The sequence below is a fragment of the Apodemus sylvaticus genome, chromosome 4, assembly GCF_947179515.1.
Source record: "Apodemus sylvaticus chromosome 4, mApoSyl1.1, whole genome shotgun sequence".
Taxonomy (NCBI): domain Eukaryota; kingdom Metazoa; phylum Chordata; class Mammalia; order Rodentia; family Muridae; genus Apodemus; species Apodemus sylvaticus.
This window is the reverse complement of record NC_067475.1, coordinates 168,532,627-168,550,543: the sequence shown is the minus strand read 5'-3', so window position 1 is coordinate 168,550,543 and position 17,917 is coordinate 168,532,627. Positions and strand designations below refer to the sequence as shown.

General features: G+C 36.8%; 1 pseudogene; it reads left to right on the top strand.

Moving 5' to 3' along the window:
* The first annotated feature begins 328 nt into the window (after positions 1 to 328).
* On the top strand, positions 329 to 2,848 carry LOC127683773 (ETS translocation variant 5-like; annotated as a pseudogene).
* The last annotated feature ends 15,069 nt before the right edge of the window (positions 2,849 to 17,917 follow it).

Sequence of the window (17,917 nt, the reverse complement as noted above, 5' to 3'; positions counted from 1 at the left end):
TCAAGTTGATTTTACCCATCGTTTTTCTGCATTGTAGTGTTTAAAATAACACCTATTTACACCTAAAATTATATGCTTAGATTATATTTTGAATACCAATAATTCTGAAAAAGCATGAAAGGTAATTTAAAAGACTGTTTTGCAGAAATAGAAGATGCTAGTTTGACAATCTAAACATTATTAGCATTAACATTTGGGTAAGCAACCCTTAAGACTTACCTTTGAAATTCACTTGTATTGTTATGTATATTAAAACAGTATTCTGTAGGCCCAAAGACATGTGAAATAAAAGGTATATGAAACTGCTCTAGGTACTGGCCAGCGAACAATGACAGCATCGTCTGCTAGTAGGAAAGGAAAAGCTTGCTGGGTCAGAACTAAGAATATTTTTGTACAAAAAAGAAAGGAAGGCATAATTTGTTTACACTGAACCTATGCTGGCACCAAGTAAAAGCATTGTAATTATATGACGGGAGCAAGCTTTGGGATGGAGAACACTCCAAAGGAAGAAGTTCCTGAGTTGTTTGGGGATGTGAGCAAGTTGTGTTGATCTCTGAGAGTGCTGATGGGGTTTGAGGAAAGGCTTTCAGAATGTGAAAGCCTTTGGTTGCTGAACCTCAGCTCATTGCCTATGTACCCTTTCCCTCAACGCTCCCCACCACCCTCCAACCCTAGCAATTCCATTTTGGATCTGTGATATTTTTTTCTGTTATGCAGCAAAGACAGACTTTAATGTTAGAAACTGGATGAAAAATGGAAAGAGATGAACAAAGGTAGAATTCTGGGCATTTTAATCAGTACTAACATATGGAAATTCACCTCAAGAAAATGAGAAGTATTTTATCCCAAGAATTTAGAGATATAAAATGCATAAAATTTAATACTTATCACAAAAGCTACCTACCTTAAAGATTTGAAAGGTAAAGTAGCTCAAGTTATGCACATACTTAAGATTGAAAAATAGCTTCTGAATATATACAATGGATATTTTTCCCATGCTAATCATAATTCTATTTCCACTCATTTGAATGCAATTTACTATGGTCATAAGATTCCAAGGGGAGCCTACTGAGATGTGTTATGATGTCAAATTGCTATATGAAAACAATTTTGATAAGCCTATGGACACCATATTATAATGACAAATTATAATGACAAAATGGTTTCATGTTTCCATGGAGATGAAATTACAATGTCAAGTTGATGGCAAAATGAGGTCAGTACAAATCTACATGGGCCAGGTTGTGATGTTCAAGCAGTACGAAGCAATGTCAACACAAGTCTGGGATGTTGGATTGTGAGGTCAGGATAATGGGAAAGCAATAGTTAGGATGATGCCAAAATTGCAACAGAAAAGCTCAGTAAAAATCCAAGCAACACCTTCTATGAAGACAATCCCATAGAACACTAATTTTAATGTAGATTTTACCAAATCAAGCAAATGGTAAGCTTGTGCATTATATAATGTGACTTCAAATATTTCAAACATTTCAAGTTCTCAGAAGTGAATGCTCAGCCATGAAAAGTTAGGAGGAATATCTCAGCTGTGTTACAAACTGGTGAAGAGGAACTATTAAAAAATCATTTGAAATGTAAATAAAGAATATATATAATAAAAAAAAGAAAGAAAAATATTCAGGTTGATTACCTGACAAGGTCTCATTGAATCCATGGAAGAGAATATAAGATAGATAACAGATTTAAATGGAAGGAACAAAGGTGATTCTTGAAGCAGAGATCTTTATGCTCCTTGTGGTTTAGTGGCAGAATGTACCTTTCATAGGAAGTAAAATATGACAGAAAAGCACTGACTGAAAAATATCCATGGCCTGGGAATAACAGCCACCAAAGTACAGTCTAAAGTTATGCTTTAAACCAGGGCTGTGTGCTAAAAGCAGGATAGGAGAGTAGGTTAGGTAGATCACTGTTATAAGTTGTGTTAAGTTTCATTTGGAGTATGCTAGAATTATGGCACTATTTACTTCTGTGTTGTATGTAAGCTTTTACATAATTGATGAGGTTTTTGTTCTTTAACCTGGTGAAGAAAGTACGGCCTCCAAGTTGAAATTAATAAACAATCATAGTATGCTACCCCTTCAGGGATTCAAGCAGGAATACCATGACACACTCTATGAACACAGTGTCCCTGGGATGCCTGGTCCCCAAGCACATGGGTTCCAAACACCCATGGGAATCAAGCAGGAGCCTCGAGATTACGGTGCTTACTCAAAAGTGCCTAACTGTCAGTCATCCTACATGAGAGGCTGGTATTTCTCTGGCAAGCATTAAGGATTCCCACATGAAAAGAACCCTAGTGCATACTTTGATGTTACTTACGTGGTGCCCGAAAGACTGGAAGGCAAAGTTAAGCAGGAGCCCACCCTGTTTGAGAGGTGGCCCTCTTATCAGAGGCGAGGCCCTCTGCAGCTGTGGAAATTCCTTATCACCCTTCTGGATGACCTAGACAATACCCACTTCGTTGTCTGGACTGGCCGAGGCATGGAAATTAAACTCATAGAACCAGAAGAGTTTGCATATTTTGGGGGTATCCAAAAGAATCGGCCAGCCATAAAAGTATTACAAGTTATTACTATTACTATGAAAAAGACACCATTCAGAAGGTGGCTGGGGAACGTAGGTATTTCTACAAATTTGTCTGTGATCAGGATGCACTTTTCTCCATGACCTTCCCTGACAATCAGCAACCATTCCTGAAGGCAGAGTTGAGTCAGAATGTCCCCTAAATGAGGAGAACATGCTGCGATTGACTCACTTTGAAGACAACCCTGCTTACCTCTTGAACCTGGATAACTGCTGCAGCCTTCCCTATGCTGAAGACTTCGCTTAGTAAGTTTCTGAATGGCTAAGTAGCCAAACCCTAGAGCGTGCAGGCAAAGACGGGCAGTGGGTTTTTTTTTTTTTTGTTTTTTTTGTTTGTGTGTGTGTGTGTGTGTGTTCATGGCTGTTGCTCAATCTTGCCCTTTGTGAGTATTATCAGGAGAACCCAAACTATCTCTGGATTTGACACCCTTAAAGACAAATACCTTGACTAGGGAGTGGGAACAGGGAGAGACAGAAAAACCACCAGTTCCTAGGAGACATGGAAATCATCCTCCTTGCCATTGTGGCCATTAGGTGCAGAGCAGTAAAGCAGCATGCTCAGGTCAGGACCCATGAAAGGGGACCAAGTGTATGACAATCTGCATTGATCATGGACTACTAAATGCCTTTACACATGAGGCTTTGACTTGCACAATTCTTTGGTAAGAAATTTCACATGCTTAGGAAAGCTGGGTTGGAGAGACTCAGACCATTGTGGATTGAAATTGCAAAACTCTTGTAGCTCATTCAGAAATCTTTTCCCTGTAGTCCAGAACTGGGGAGGACAGGAGAGGTGTTACTCACTCCATAGATCTCAGACCATGCTCCTCTTGGGTTTTCCAGCCAAGCAGTCACCATAAATAAATCAAGTCCCCCTTCTCCCAGTCACATGGCTGAGAACAGATGGCTTGTTTTAGAAAGGTTATGAACATGACAGTGTTTTGTTTTGCTTTGATTTGGGGAGAGATCGTTTTGATTTTGGTGGCTGTTCGGGGGAATTAATATAAACTGATTTTTGTTGTTTTTGTATTTAAAGTGAAAAACAAAGAAACAAACAACAAATAAAAAAAAACCCTTTTTTGGTAATTGCACTGCATCCCTTAGGTGGGGCAGTGCCCACTTCAGAAGACATTGCAGCCTGAGAAGGGATCTGCTAGGGCTTCCCCTTCATCACATTAGAAGCCTGCTTGGTGCTTTCTGCAGGAGACAACCGGTTGAGACATTCAATAGTTTTGAAGTGTGAGGGCAGCATGGACACAGCTTAAAGTTTTGTGTGTATAGTTCTCCATGCTCACTAACTCTCCTTCTCTGGGAAGCAGATGTACATACTACATACATGTCACATCCAATTAAAAACTGGTCACCTGGAGGGAACCCAGGCATCTGCTTTTGTGTTTCTTTCAATTTTCGGCTTTCAAGCCTGCACAGTGGTTTCCTGGGGTCTGAAACTTACCTGTCCCATACAGGTAGAATAGTGCTAACTAGTATTCTGGCTTCCTGTTACTTTTAAAAAATTTTTTTATACTGATTGCTGTATTATATTGGGAATGTTTTGAATGATCAAATTAAAACTGTGTAAAAACTGGGTTTGGGGTGGTGGGAAAGTCAGCAGGAAGAACCAGTGCTTTGCTGCCTAACTCTTTGTTGATAGGAGTTTGCTGTCCTTGGCACTTCACACATTGTGTTCCTCACATGGGTATGGGACACAGAGCTGACTGAGCATGGAACATTCTTTGCTGCCCCATGAGTGAGGCACTCCACAGCCTTCTCATAATTTGTGAAAAGAGGTTCACAACGATGAGTAGTATATTTTAGAGCTATGAGAACCTAAGGTTTTCCTCTCAAAGCTTCTCAGCCCACAGAGGTGTCAAACCTGAAGCATGGGCCTTAATTAGCATTATACTGATGAAAGAACTCTTTCACAAGCATATTTATAGCTTTCTAATCTACACACAGTCTATACATCGATATGTATTTTACCCCAGCTGGTTAGAGATATATTTGTTTTCAATACTGTTTCACCTTGTGAAAGTTCCTCCAGAAAGTGCAAAGTGACAGGCTGGAAATCAGAATTTTTAACAAATTAAGGTTTGTTTGTATCTTTCTTTCTTTGTTTTGACTTGTCTTATTTTTTTAGGAGTGCACAAAGGAAAGCAATCTTCTTTATTGTACACAGTAGAGAATATAGTGCAGGTCAGCAGGACATACACAGCCCTGTGCAGAGGGAAGTAGTCCAAATCAACTGGTAGGTTAAAACCTTCCTGCACTGTAGCCTTGCTACACTCTGGAAAAGAAGCAAATGCTTGAAAGAAGCCCCATACCTTGAAGGAACAGCTCTTTGGGAGGTACAAGAGTCCAGTGGAAATGCAAAGTTTTGCTACTGTCCAGTGTCTCTTGATGGGTGCTTTTAAAACAAGGGAGGGGCAGCTCAGGCTACAGAAAATTCTTCTCACCCCTCCCCCCAAAACAGTATAAATTCATTAAGGGACAGTAAAACAAACCAGTATAAGTAAAGAGAGGAAAACCAACCCAACAAACAAAAAAGAACCCCAAAATTCTCTACACCCAAACATTACTTTAAATTCTTTCTCAAAAAATGAACAGAAACCCAATACAAGAGTACAATCTCAAAACCCAAGAAAACAAAATGAAACAACACCTAAAGAGAAAAATAAACAAATAAAACCCCAAACAAACAACAACCATACTTTAACTAAACGAAAGCACACATTAAAAAATATCATGGAGTCCATTATATGTTGCTTAACTACTCCTGAACATGAGGCTTATCTTGGAATGATTGATATACCCAGCATCACTCTACTGCAGAAAAAGGAAACTGATATTCCCTCTCTAAGCAGGTATAAATGATTGTTTCATTGCTAAGTTTTAACCTGGTGGCTAGGTTCTCTCTTTCTCTCTCTCTCTCTCTCTCTCTCTCTCTCTCTCTCTCTCTCTCTCTCTCTCTCTCTCTCTCTCTCTCTCTCTCTCTCTCTCTCTCTCCCCCCTCTCAAAAACTATCACATTGAATTTGTCAAAGCAAACCAACATAATGAGAAGAACCCAAGAGAAGGCACAACAAGCCTAGCCTCATTCACTTACACATGCAGAAATCCCATTAAAACACTAAACTTGAAACCTAAGCAGAAACTTAATATAAGCAGAAAGGACTTGGGGGAGACTCATATAGGACCTGTGCAAGCTGCTTTATTCTTTGTGAGTTCACATGCATTTTGGTCATATTGATTTACAGCAGTGGTTCTGAATCTGTGTGTCATAACTCCCACAAGGGTAGAATATCAGGTATCCTGTATATAAAGTATGTACATTATAATTCATAACAGTAATAAAATTGCAGCTATGAAGAAATAAGAAAATAATTGTATGGTTAAGGGTCACCAAAACATGAGGAACTATATTAAATGGTCACAATCTTTAAGGTTAAGAACCACTGATTTAGAGGGTATTGTTTTCTTCATCCCCTCTTACTCTTACACTCTTTTGAGCACTCCTTCCATGGGGTTCAGAGAACTCCAAGGATTTTGTGGAGATATCACATTTAGGGCTGAGTGTTCCAAGATCTCTCATATGTGTCTCTGGATCTCTATTTTTTCTCACATATATTACAGGAGGAAGCTTCTCAGATGATGATTGAGCAAGGCACTAATCTATGAGTATAGCTGAATACCATTAGGAGTTATTTTATTAGTATACTTTTCTTTTTTAAGATCACTAATATTTGCTTTTACTTCAGGTCCTTGGACTATCTAGTCTCAGCTTCTAGTCATCTGAGTAAGTTGTGTCAGGTATGGGTTACATCTAGTAGAGTGAGCCTTAAATCAAATCAGACATTGGTTGGTAACTCCTACAAGCATTGTACCACCATTGCCCTAGCATATCTTCTAGGTAATACAGAATTGTTGACAAAGGGGTTATGGATACCTTGTCTTTTACATTTTTTCTTTGGATAGTATGCCAATGTAGTCCCTGCCTCTAGATCTCCATATTCGAATGAATTGTTTATGTGTTGACTTCAGCAATGGCCAGTTTATGAAAAGCAACTGATAGTCTTGGCCAGGTCAGATTTGTTATGAGATTGCCATGAGGTTGTTTTTTTTTTTTTTTTTTTTTTTTTTTTTTTTTTAACCAGTAGCTCAATAAAAGATGTAAGTCAATTCCAGTACTGGAGCTTCATTTGGTGACAATACAGTTGAGACTCTCTCCCCAATTATTTGGCAATTTGCTTTAGATTGCCTTCATATGTGTATATATTTTAGGAAGTTTCTCCTGTATTAGGTTTCCATGTAACCCATCAATTGGCACTTAATTTTGCCGTCTTTTTATGTTTCTTTCCTAACTCCCTCTCTCCTTTCCTCTTCACTTGATTCTCCAATTTTACCACTGTCGCATCCATCCAATCTATTCTACTTCTCTTTGCCTAATGAAATCTTTTCTCCCTAGTCCATTATCCTATACCTACTCTTGGAGGTTCTATGAGTTGTAGCTTGGGTATCATTGACTTAACAGTTAATATCTATGGATAAATGAATACATATCATTGTTGCCTTTTCAAATCTGGAATACCTCTTTCAGTTTTTTCTTAGTTCTGTCTGTTTAACTTCAAATTTTATGTCATTTATTTTTTGAGGGCTAAGTAATATTCCAATGTGAAAATGTACCATATTTCTTTATTTGCTCTTCTACTGAGGAACATCTAGATTGTTGCCAATTCCTGACATTTATTAACAGAATAGCAGTAAACACAGTTTTGCAAGCATCTCTGTGGTAGGATGAAGCATCTTTTGTGTATAGGTCCATGAGTGTTATAGCTGTATCTTGAGGTATATAGATTCCCATCTTCCTAATCCTGTTTTGTTAGGTGTCATGTGTCTTTCTTTAGTAGATTATACACTGCAGTTGCTGTAGGTTAAGGTCAGACTCCATACCGAAAAAAATCCCTATGCATTACTGCTCTTGTGAACTTCTATGGTTAGCAACACTCTCTACTGAACTATATGCTGTGTGAAGAAAAATTAAGGGGTCTCCCATCAATGAAATACCTTGTCTGGATTCAGGAGGAGAGGAAGGATCTAACGTCTCAGAGATTTGAAGAGCCAGGATGGGGGAATACCCAGGAAGGCCCCCATCACTAACAGGAGAGGGAAGGAGGGATGTGAGAATGTTTTGGGGAGAGGGACAGTCACTGGAATGAAAAAATAATTAATTAATTAAAAATACTATGTGTGATTTTTCTAATCTAGCAACAATCAAACAGCCTTGCCCAACCTACTTCAAGGGGAATACTACCCTGCTCATTTCAGATGTCTAGCTGTTGTTTATAGCATTAGAAGGAAGCTGTGCTCCTTTATATGTGCATTTTATGTACTCTAGGGACATATTTCTATGTTATTAGTTAATTTCAGCTGCCTGACCCTACAGCATTCTTATGAAATAGAGAAGACAACTGGACAGTTTACTGCACCTTCTATAGGGAGTGAAGAATGAGTCTCTGTTTCTGAATTCCTACCTTTGGACTTAACATAGTACATGATGAAAGAACTTTTGTTTTGGTTGTTTTGCTGTGTTTGTGTGTTTGTTTGTTCTTTAATTGGTCACAATTGCACCTGGAAGATCAGCATTACACCTCTTTCAATCACATGATTTCATGTTGACTACATCTACGTGATGCAACTTAAAAAAAGAGAGCCAGAAGTTCTAAATATGGATTTTTCTAGATTTGCTAAACTGTGTTTTTTTCTAGGGCTGTGTTTTATGGGTTTCCGATTATTATAGAAAACTGTTTTGGAGTAAGATAATTTTAATGAGTTCTGAAAATCAGTCACTGGAATTATTCAAATCAATAGTGGTCTTGGAAAACAGAAGAACATTCATGCATTTACAATTACACCATCAAGATTAAAAGAATATGACGCATTTGTAGGATTTTGTTTTTTTCTCAACTTTGACAAAAAGAAACTTTAAAAACTAAGAAATCTGTAAAGATTTTATGCACTTCTATGTACTGTTATACACACATGAGTTTACTTCCATAAATAAAACTGAGAAATGCTTGGCAGCTGTCATCCAGCTTTAGAATCAATGATTTATACAATGAAACTATTTTAACTATATTTATGGAGGAAATTAAAAGATAAAGTGGTAAAATCATTGCATATTTATCTCAAAAATCAAATTTAATTCTCTTTGTTGAAGTCATTTTGATAATCATGACATTTTCTTACAATGTTAAAATAATCACAGTTGGTATTTTATACTTGAAAGAAACATAGTCACAAAGCTCAATTAGAAGTTTTTTTAATGTGGAATCATAGGCCTGGAAATAAGCAAGGGCAGCATTACAGAGAAAGTTGATATTATAGAGATCAGATCTAGCTACTCTGAGCAGGATATCTTAGGTCATATTGGATTCTAGCTTCAAAATGGATGCATAATTCCAGTCCATTACAGAATTCTGGGAGAGAAAAGGTAGAGATCCAGAGCTGGAATGAAATTATCAATTTGTGTGTACAATGGTGACAGATAAAGGAAGCATTTCCATTTAGGGTTTTGAAGCACCATATTTCACATAGAAATCAAGGAAGAAAAGCTTTACAAATATGTAAATTATGTAACATCTACTGAAAATAAAACTTTGTTTAATAATATGTTGTATTTGTGGATCAATGTTAAGCAGGGATTTGTACTGGTTGTACTGTCTTTCCAGCTCTCTTTCTTGAGGCCTTTTCAGTAATTGCTAAGAAAGATCTACATGCATAAATATATATATAGCCTGGCACTATGTAGATTCCATTGAGGATGAGAAAAAAAGAAAAAATTAAAGGACTCTTTGATGGAGAGATGTTGTAAAATAGATACTGGGGAAGAGGAGATTTCAGATGACATATTTCCTCCAACAAATTAGCATGACTTCAGAGCATTAGGTTGACTGTTATTTAGAGAGAACGTCTTAGTTATGGTGGGAAATCCCACACCTTGGTAAGTAGTCATGGTTATAGTGGATAGCTAAATATGAGCTGGGCAGTGAAGCAGTAGGCAATGTACTTCCAATATCTCTGCTTCAGTGTCTGCCTTCAGATTTCTGCCTAGAGTTCCAGCCATGGTTTCATTTGATTATGGGCAATACCCTGTAAGATGAAAGAAACCCTTTCTTGCTCAGTTGGCTTGGTCAACATTTTATCGCAGCAATAGAGACACAAGTTAGAATTGCTTGGCAATGTGTACTTTTGCCACTTGGCGTTAGTTAGAGCAGCTTAAAACACATGCTTAAATGTAGCAGATATAATGGTAATGAAGATTATTGCCATTATACAATAATGGCAATACAGCAAAATTAGCTGAAATACAAAGGTAGAAGCCTCATCCAGAAGAAAAATACCAATCAAAACAGTAGCTGAGTCCTATTAAAGATAATGCAAAACTTTCTGGAAGAAGGACAAGTATTTCCAGACTCAGACAAAAAAAATGTAAAAGATGAACATGATACTCTTCAAGTGTTCTTTGAGTTTGAGAGTAGCACACAGACACACACACACACACTCAAACCATCACACTCCCAAATATATGAGTATAAACTGTTCATCCTGTCTATAATGTGACCTGCCTTGTATATATATATATATTCTCAGCAACAGCTACAGACTAATAAAATCCCTTATACCAGGTATGAGTACCCCCTTTTGTGTTGTTGTTGTTGTTGTTGTTGTTGTTGGAGTTGTGCAAGATATACACCACACATTATAGATTATTGCTATTGTTTTTTTGTTGTTGTTTTTGTTGTTTCTTCCCAGAGGTAGAGACTAAGTCCCTACTGCTGTGTCTATGCATTTTGGACACAGAGTCCAAAGAATCTGAGCTAGACATCACAGTAGCAGAAGATTTATGCCAGTTCTTATGGGCAAGAAGCAAGGGATACTCTCACTCAGTTGCCATGCTCATAGACCATAGCAGCAACCAGCAAAACGTGATAACTCTTACAGTGTAATTATGGCATTCATACTTTGGCAATAATGATTAACTTGCTAATTTGACTTAATGACTGCCAGTTGAACAAGGAAGAAACCCTATCTAGTCCTGGAACTATAGTCAAGCACATAGAACTAGTAAGTAATTCATTGTGGAGGACAATCTACAACCAATGGAAAATTTTGAATATTATCCTTATATCTCCAGGTAAATATAGTTCTTTATTCCCATCAAAGAAATTTCCCTTTATAGCAGACCAAGACCACTGCAGAAAATCACAAACAATTCACATGTAGAGATCAAAATCTTGTGTTGCTCAGTTCCCAGGGATAGATCTACAACACATTGCACTTAAGGCTAGGCTAATGAATTATTTTGGAAGAGAGAGAAGAAAGATTTTATGAGCCAAGGGAACTGGATATTTACTAGTATTTCTTAGAAATTCTGTCTCCTAGAAATGCCAGAGGCTACAACCATGAATTCAGACAAAAATGGTTGTCTAAATTAGACTTGAACAATAAAACCACTAATTAAGATACTAAAATGTGAGGGGGGGGAGGTTACAATGTCTCATCTCTAAATGAAGAACTACAGGCAACTGATGAATGCTGAAAGCAGGATAAACAGTCTTCCTAAGGGAATAGTACCATATTTATTTTCCATTACAAAGTGGTCAGCCTTAAAATCATGCATATATAGAAAACATTAAACAGTAGCATTGTTTTTGTATTTAGCCAAATAACTACCTTTATTCTCTTACTACAAAATTTTTTTCTAATAAACATAAATTTGACTGATTTCACTTTCCAAATTTTATTCTTCTTTAACATAAAATTAATTTAAATTTGTTATAAAATTAAAGAATATAAAGAGTCTTCTGCTAGAGTGCTTAGTAAATAGGACAAGAGAAAATTAATCAGGTAGAATTATGAAAATGTATCTGTGTACACTGAACCATATATTCTTGCTAGTGTCTTTTTTTGTTTTCCTCCCATTTTCTCCTTTGTTAGAGCAGACAATATAAAATCCTTACTGTCCTACATTGGAGAAAAGAATGTGATAACTGCAATTGACAATCTGTCCACAATGCTGTGATTAAAAAGATCTTGAACAAACATCCAGACTTGGGAATCCTACTCTACTCCTGGATTTATGTATTTATTTGTGGCTTTGTATTACTATGTCCAAAGCACATAAAAGATATAACATGGGAGGGACAGTTTATTTTGTCACATTCTTTCAAGAGGTTTTAGTCCATTGTGAAAAGAAGGCATAATGCAGCTCATGATAGTGGCAGAGTATGGCTGAGTATGGCTGAGTATGGCAGAGTATGGCTGAGACTGTTCACATTCTGTTGAGCCAGTTAGTAGATCTGTAGACAGAAAGGATGTACAGGGAAAAACTTCAAAAGACTGTCCACTTTGGCCAACTTTACGAAGACTAAACCCACTTTCTGAAAGTTCAGCAGCCTCCACCAGCAGTGCCAGGGAAGAAGCATTCAAAACACAAATTCATCTGAGGTTATTTCTAATGAAAATCATGAGGTTCTGTTTTCTCTAAATTAACTCTAGCACTCTACAGTGGTGGTTGGCAGGTCCTTGGGCGTTATCACAAATCAGGACTATGATATGAAAGATTCCAAGATATACCCAGGCCTTAATTTCTTTGAGAGTCACTGTGAACTAGTTATATTTTTCAGAGCAATTCAATGTAACAATTTTATTTTGCCAGAGAACCTCTCCAGAACCCTGTCAGAATCAGATTCCTACAGTTTCTAAAACATGTTCAATGTCTAAAATCTGGGTCCAATTTTGTTCAATTTTTAAACATTTGTTGTCTCCATTATTCTTATATCTTCAAGCATCTTTGCATCATTTTTGCCAAAATGCTATGAAAATTGCTGTTATCAAGATCATCAAACTCAGTTGCTTATTTTCCTGTTAGTTTAACATGAACTGCTTTCTAGCACTTTGTAATTTTGAATCACTCCAATTGCAAGACATTTGTTTTTCAATTTTGAGGACTTTATACTTTCATCTAGCATAAACACATCTCTCTATTATACAAAACCATATTGTGAATTGATTTGCTCAATACCGAACATATATGGCTGATCACTTAGAAGTTGAAAGAACAATGGAGTAAAGTTTTAATCTGTACCTATTCATAGGGATGATACAGAGCTTTAGAGTGACTATGAAGGATTCATTATGAAAGAACAGATACTAAATATTTAGCAAGCATGGGAATGAGATCCTTATTGAGCTGAAGCTTCAAAGCCAAAAGATACAGAGGCAATATACCATTAAAAACCATACATTTTCTTCTGACCACAAGAGCATCCACGTGGACTCTATGGAAACTAATGAGTAATAACTATTGATGACATTCTCTTTTCCATTTCAAAGACTAGAGAGTATTCTATGAAATAAAGATGAGAAAATGGAGGGAAAGAGTAATTGTCTTAGTTTGTACTGCTATTCCAAAATACCTGAGAGTAATATAGAAAGAAGTATTTATTTTTCACAGCCTGTGACTAGATATCTAGATGAACCTACCATAGTTCTGGTCTTTGTGAAAGCCTAATTGCTCAGTTTCCATAAACATGGTTGCTTGACCTTATCAAGGTAAATATTAAAGCATCTCATGGGTTTTCTAGTTTCCCCAGTTCTCTTATTGGCTGATAATCTCACCCACAAGAGTTCTCCTTCATGACTCAATCACCTCCAATCTCTCTCTCTTTTCCTTTTTATTTATTTTAAACTCCAGATTTTATTCCCCCTCCTGTCCACTCTCATACTATATCCCATACCTCTTCCCTGGACCCTAACTCCAAGAGAATGTCTCCACCCACACCCACACCCCAACAGACCTCTAAACTCCGTAGGGCCTCCAGTCTCTTGAGGGTTAGGTGCATCTTCTCTGACTAAACCCAGATCCAGTAGTCCTTTGCTGTCTATGTGTTATGGGCCTTATATCAGCTGTTATGCTACCTAGTTGGTGTTCCCATATCTGAGTGATCTCGGAGGTCTTTGTTAATTGAGACTGCTGGTCCTTCTACAGGGTCACCCTCCTCCTAATCTTCTTCCAGCTTTCCCTTAATTCTACCATAGGGGTCAGCAGCTTCTGTCTATTGATTGGGTGCAAATATCTACCTCAGACTCTTTCAGCTTTTTGTTGAGTCTTTTAGAGGGCAATCATGCTAGGTCGCTTTTTGTGAGTGCTCCATACCTTCTGTGTCATGTCTTAGGATCTCCACTTGAGCTGGATAGCACTTTGGACCTTCTTTTTCTCAGGGTCCTCTCTATTTCCATCCCTGCAGTTTTTTTTTTCAGACAGGAACAATTGTGGGTCAGAGTTTTGTCTGTGGTATTGCAACTCCATTCCCCATTCCACATTGTTGCTTGACCTTATCTCTCTTTCTGCTGGAGATGAACTCTACAAGTTCCCTCTCCCCAGTGGAGGGCATTATATCTAAGGTCCTTCTCTTTGAGTTCTGAGAGTCTCTTAATAGTGTTGCATTATGTTAATTGGGTTTTTGGAGGAGCACATTTTAAGTGAACAAAGCATTTGACCTCTTAAAAATCATCATCCTGCTGGGTGGTGGTGGTACAGGCCTATAATCCCAGCATGCTGGGAGCAGAGGCAGGCAGATTTCTGAGTTTGAGGCCAGCCTGGTCTACAGAGTGAGTTCCAGGACAACCAGGGCTCCTGTCTGGAAAAATCCAAATCCAAAAACCCAAAAAAACCAAAAAAAGAAAAAAATCACCATCCTAAACTATCCCAAATTAGGATTTTGGCTCTAAAATGCCTGTATGTTTTATTGAAAAGAGAATGTTTATTCCAAAAGGAGTTGTCTTATTAATTAATGACCAAACTTAAATTTTTCATTGGTAGTCCAAGAAATTTTATTTATATAAAGCGACTACAGTTGGATCCATAAAGGTAACAATTTTGGCTTCTTTTCTCTGAACCCCCACCCAGAAGCAGTTTGACTGGAGAAGCATACTATGGAGGCAGTTGCTATGGAAAATAAAATAAGGAGGTCCTGGATGCAAAAATTCAATATCTTCTATGGACAAAGTCAAAATGATCTCTCTTGGAATCTATAAGGATATACTGAGCACTTTAGAAAACTGATTATTAAAGGGATGTAAGACACGGATATTATACTCTTACATGCCATTTTCCTCAAATGTTGTTTCTCAGACTCACTGGTCTTCAGAAGCATGGCAAATGTTTGCCAGGTCAAAATAGGGTTTTCACAGTATTAAACTAAGAAGGAAAATGAAATTATTAGTTAGACACAGTTTAAAACAATATGCTTTCAAGTTATGCCATTGTGAAATTAGAGTTGAATATAACAGAGGGTGAACCACAAATAGTGCTTGGAACACACTGCCTCATTATACCCACACATTTCATAAGAGTTCCTAGAGTAAAGTTAGTGGTTAATATATGGGAGCTATTTCTACTTTACTTGTATTCTAGTGAGTCTTACTAGATTATATTCTGATTAGATACAAAGTACCTGCAGAATGGGAAATAATATATTAAAAATTACTTTAGATGAATAAATAGATGCAAGTGAGATACAAATCATTGCCTTCAATAAGCTTATAGACTTGAATAAATAAATCATAAAATTTCTATAATGACAATTATGATTTTAGCATAAAATGTTCTTTATTAGATATTACATCTTTTAGCACCTTGTCCAATGATTTCTACTGGACTACAAATTATATTAAATAAAATCCCAAGGACTGAGAAGGTAAAAAGACACATAATCAAAATACATTTTATAGCTTGTTTTATGTATATACTTCTGTGAAGAAAGGGGCCTACTGAATATCATCAGTTTCATAGACTACCTATGTTTTGAATTGTTTATTATTTTCTTAATGAACGTCCCTGTAGTATTTTACCTCCACTTACAACATTCTTTTGCTTTTCATCTCCATATAAATGTCCAGTCTTAAGGTGTTTCCCTCCAAGATAAAAAATTTTAAGCTTCAAGGAAAATTTTACATAAACCAATACAAAATGGTCAGCCCTGAAATCATATATACACAAGCCACACTAAAGGGACTAAGCAGGGCATACACACACACACACACACACACACACACACACACACACATATGCCTTTAATTTGAGAGGGACTAAAAGTTGGATAGGAAGGGTTAGAAGGAGGAAAGGGGAGTGATTAAGTGACATATTTCTATGTATTTTTAAAGAATCCATTGCACATTTGAAAATGAAGAAATAAATAGTAAAACCAAAAATAAATAAATATTAGATTATCTTACTTGCCAATTACATATTTAATAATGCTATCTAGAAGTATTAAGCATTTGTTACAAGACAGACAGTAAAAAAACTGAGAAGTCACTAACACATACTGCATCAAAGATGACATATAAGTGGTGATAGGCACATGGAAACATCGTAAATATGGAGGTTTATTGTATCCAAAATGTATCCACAACAAGATAAGAGTAGGTGAAATATATATTACAATGGGTTCACTCCTAAATATTCGTACCACTAAGTATGAATGGATGAGGAGACAATTCAATTTATACATTTATGAGAAGATTATAACTCCTTCTTAAAAATATGTTTGTTTCACCTGTTTGGTAAGAGTCACACCAAGATACTTTATATTGTGGCTATGGTGAAGGATGCCATTTCTCTAATTTCTTTCTCAGTCTGCTTATCCTTTGAGTATAAGAAAGCTACTGATTTGCTTGAGTTGTCTTTATAACCAGCCACTTTGTTGAAGTTGTATATCAGCTGTACGAGTTCTCTGGTAGACTTTTTTGGGTCACTTAAGTGTACTTATCATATCATCTGCAAATAGTGATAGTTTCTTCTTTCCAATTTGTATTTCTTTGGCTTTCTTATGTTGTCTAATTGCTCTAGCTAGAACTTCAAGTTCTATATTGAAAAGATATTTAGAGAGGGGCAGCCTTGTCTAGTCCCTGATTTTAGTGGGATTGCTTCAAGTTTCTCTCCATTTAGTTTGATGTTGGCTACTGGTTTGCTGTATATTGCTTTTATTATGGTTAGGTATGGGCCTTGAGTTCTTCTTGATTCCAAGACTTTTAGCATGAAAGGATGCTGAATTTTGTCAAAAGTTTTTTACCAGTTAATGAAATGACAATGAGGTTTTTTTCTTTGAGTTTTTTGTGTAGAAGATCTGTATGGCAAGAACTACAAGTCTCTGAAGAAGACCTCAGAAAATGGAAAAATCTTCCATGCTCATGGATTGGCAGAATTATTATAGTAAAAATGACCATCTTCTCAAAAGCAATATACAGATTCATTGCAATCCCCATGAAAATCCCAGCTCAGTTCTTCATAGAGTTAGAAAGAGCAATTCTCAAATTCATCTGGAATAACAAAATACCCAGGATAGCTAAAAGTATTTTTAATAGTAAAAGATCTTCTGGGGGGATCAGTATCAGAGCAATAGTGTTAAAAACTGCATGGTATTGGAACACTGACAGGCAGGTAGATCAATGGATTATAATAGAAGACTCAGAAATTCACCCACACAACTATGGTCACTTAATCTTTGAAAAAGGAGCTAAAACAATCCAGTAGAAAAAAGATAGCCTTTTCAAAAAATGGTACTGGTTCAATTGGAGGTCAGCATGCAGAAGAATGTAAATTGATCCATTTTTATCTCCTTGTACTAAGATCAACTCCAAGTGGATCAAGGACCTCCACATTAAACCAGACACACTGAAACTAATAGAAAAGAAAGTGGCAAAGAGCCTTGAGCACATGAGTACAGGGGGAAAGTTCCTGAACACTAACAGTTTATGCTCTAAGATCAAAAATTGACAAATATGATCTCATAAAACTACGAAGTTTCTGTAAGGTAAAGGACACTGTCAAAAGGACAAAATGGCAACCAACAAATGGGGAAAAGATCTTCACCAATCCTACATCTGACAGAGGGCTAATATCCAATATACACAAAGAACTCAAGAAGGTAGACTCCAGAGAGCCAAATAACCCTATTATAAATGCTGTACAGAGTTAAACAAAGACATTTTGCCTGAAAATTTTTAAATGGCTGAGAAGCATCTTAAGAAATGTTCAACTTCCTTAATCTTTCAGAAAATGCAAATCAAAACAACCCTGAGATTTCACTTCACACCTGTCAGAATGGCTAAGATTAAAAACACAGGGGACAGCAGGTGTCAGTTAGATTGTGGAGGAAGAGGGACACTCCTCCACTACTGGTGGGATTGCAAGCTGGTGCAACCATTCTGGAAATCAGTGTGGTGGTTACTCAGAAAACTGGGCTTGACACTTC